General features: G+C 38.6%; 1 non-coding gene across 1 annotated transcript; it reads left to right on the plus strand.

The window, feature by feature from the left end:
- On the plus strand, positions 1–107 carry LOC117313691 (U6 spliceosomal RNA). Its single transcript, XR_004528275.1, has one exon. It is a non-coding gene; the product is annotated as a U6 spliceosomal RNA (small nuclear RNA).
- The last annotated feature ends 3,094 nt before the right edge of the window (positions 108–3,201 follow it).

Raw genomic sequence — 3,201 nt, forward strand, 5'->3', positions numbered from 1 at the left:
GTGCTCGCTTTGGCAGTACATATACTAAAATTGGAGCAGTACAGAGAAGATTAGCATGGCCCCTGTGCAAGGATGACACGCTAATTCGTGAAGCGTTCCATATTTTTAGCAGATATGCTTTCACAGCATACCATGTATATATGTAAAGATAAGTATTTCATTCTTACTGTTCACTTTTCACTGACAAAGGAAAAAAAGTGAAAACTACAGAAACTGTGGTAGATGCTGTTCTGGTCCTAGTTGTACCCACCTTTGGCCAGTCACATAGCTACTCAAGAAACCTTCCCAACAGAGTACAACAGGATGAGAATCTGAAATCACTTCCGATATCCCCTACTAGATATTGACTGTTATATCAAGTAGTAAATGATAAAACATTTAATTGACAATGAGTATAACTGTGGATGACTTCTGATTTTGTTTTTAATTCTGTGGATTGTGTTTAAACAATTCCAATGTACGTTCCTGATTTTGAGATACTAAGTGGTATTGCACAGTTGTCACTTTATCGAATGTGGACAACAGTTCCATGAAGTTTATAATGCACACCCTTGTATAGCTGCAGGTGCTAGAATTAAAATTGATCTGTTATCATAAGGAAAAAAAAAGGCAAGGCCAAAGATAACTTTGTGGACTTGGGCATACAGACATGTCTCTTTCTCAGCTAGCTTTGTAAAGGATGAAAGCCCTGAATTATTCCACTGTTGCCAGGGGTAATTGTAACTGATTAAAGCCATGATGCTTTCACCACTTCTCAGCATTGGGAAGGTACTTTCTGGGTCTGTGGATGAACTACAGAAAGTTTATGATTATGTTAGAGCGTGTGCAGGTATATGCACACCATGAAGAGGTTTCAGGAATTCCTCACTAAAATGCAAATTGTAGATTCTTGTGAAAGTGGTACGTTTAATTAAAAAATACATTTCAGCTACTCTTCTAGATTCTTTTTCTTTTTTTAATTTTCTAATTTCAGGCCTATTTAAGTATCCTTCTAGGTTCTATTTCTCTGTTCTGGCCTGTGGCCTGTTCTTGTTTAAAGCATAATTGCCAACTGGATATTCACAACAAGGTCCCTGTTCTCTAAGAGCTCACAATCAATGGGGAAGAGGAGGCACCTTCATGGGCATTTAAATTCTAATACAAGATAGACTGAGTGTGTAAAGAAAGTGAAATGGGAGAACAAAGGAAAGACGATTTGAGTAGAGAATTTTGAAAGTATGTGGAAAGGACATTTCTGATGCTGAAGAGTAAAGCAATGCTTAAGTATTTGTCATATTGTGAAGGAGGATCTATTTGATGACAGAAGAAAATGTTTTAACTCTGTTCTTCCATGACATTATACATCTTACTATGTTTTTCTTTGTCAAAGAAAACAGCACTTGCAACTTTCTCCAGCCAACAGTCTAAGGAGAACGTGTATTGGTAACTCCTGTCTGAGAGAGAATTCAGATTAGCCCAGATTCTCCACTGAGATGTTATTCATAAGGTTATAAAAGTTTGCCAAAGGTGTGTCTATTTTCAATTTGCGTGGTGCTTTCTGCTTACCCCAAAGTGTTTGTGAACAGAAAGAAAGAGGGAGAGATCTGTGGCCTAACGAAGATAGAACTTTTAGGGCCAAGTGATTGGATGTGGATGAACAGATGTAGGTGATCAGTGAGATGTGTCAAAGATGATTCCAAACTTCAAGTCTGGGAGAATCTTGGTACCATTAAAACAAACAAGGAGCTTAGAAGGGGGAAACTGGCTTTGAAGGAAAGGGTGAATTTGGTTTTTCACTTGACTCAACAGCTCAAGTGGAAATAGGACTTTTAAATAGGAAATCATCAGAGGGTATGTTACAGTAGTAACACAGTGGAGTGTGGGATGATTAATGCCTGTGCAAGACCTGAAGGCAGCATAACATCGTATGTTTCCAGGACTAAACATCTTGAAGGTGGAAGTAAAACAGAGGTAAGCGTCAATAAATATACCAAGTAGTAAGTCATACTCTTAAGAGTGAGTTAGGGTATGTATTGGAAATCACATGAAGTAGTTCGTGTTTTTTCCTTTTAGGGCAAGAAGGGGCCATTGAAAGGTTTTAAGTAGGGTCCTGAGGAGGAGATTTGCTTATTAGAATGATGTGGAGGGTACCTTTTCTAGAAGCTGGACAGTGCCAGGACCAGGTGATGGACAGACCTGGGGAGGCTCCCTCTGGCCTGTATTCTGCAGTCTATGGGCCTCTAATCCCCTTTTCCTTACCAAGGCCAGGATTAGGGGGAACAAGACAAAATTTAAGGGGGGGCCAACAAACCCAGCATTCAAGATTAATGCTACTTTAATGCAATAATTTTAAGACATTACAATTAATGAAAAATCCACAATTAACAAAATATCAGAATTCTAAATAAAGGCAAGTTCAGTACGCTGAAGTTAATGCCACTTCCTCAGGAAAAATGATCAGGCACGGCAACTCTTGCAATTGGAAATAAAGTAAGCAAAGAAGTAGATTTTGAAAATACTATCAGTCAGTTTACTTCTATTAAAGCCAGGAAGGTAAAATTATGTTTTTGGTAAAAGCAAAATATTTAAACTTAAAGCAACGTTGTTAGTTTTAACACACCTAATTTTCAGATGTTCAATATTTCTTCAAGTACTTTAATGTTCTTGTAAAGTTTTTTTTAAATACATAAAAACTTGTATATAGGGGCACACGTTTTTCCTGGTGACTTAGGATCCTATCTGGCTCAGATACTGTATTTAATAAAATTTTTCATATTTTATTCACGAATTTTTTGCCTTAATTCTGACTTTTGAAAACATTGCATTACTATTTATTTTGATTCCCATTTTTTTGGTGACCCTTAAATTTTGCGCTTTCGGCTCTTTCTCTACTTTTTCCGTTTTTTGTTTGTTTGTTTTTGTTGTTGTTTTGTTTTTTTCTTCTTGCTTTTGGAGGCCTGAACCTTTCTAGTTTTTTCCAGAGGCGCAGCTAGCGTTTGTTTGGTCCACCCTGACGAGTCCCGGGCCGGGAACCTCTTCAAATAGTAATTTCATTTCGCTACAAACTTGCAAATAGGTTACCTGAACCACTTGGCGGCGTTGACTCATTCGCTTCCGCCCAGAAGGAAGCTCTCGGAACTACCGCGTTAAGGCGGCGTGCTTCCCGCGGCGCCAGCCGGCCTCATTTCTACGACGCAGCAGCGGGATTTCCGTTCCTCCTTC

This window comes from Tursiops truncatus, chromosome 9, assembly GCF_011762595.2.
Source record: "Tursiops truncatus isolate mTurTru1 chromosome 9, mTurTru1.mat.Y, whole genome shotgun sequence".
NCBI classification, from domain to species: Eukaryota; Metazoa; Chordata; class Mammalia; order Artiodactyla; family Delphinidae; genus Tursiops; species Tursiops truncatus.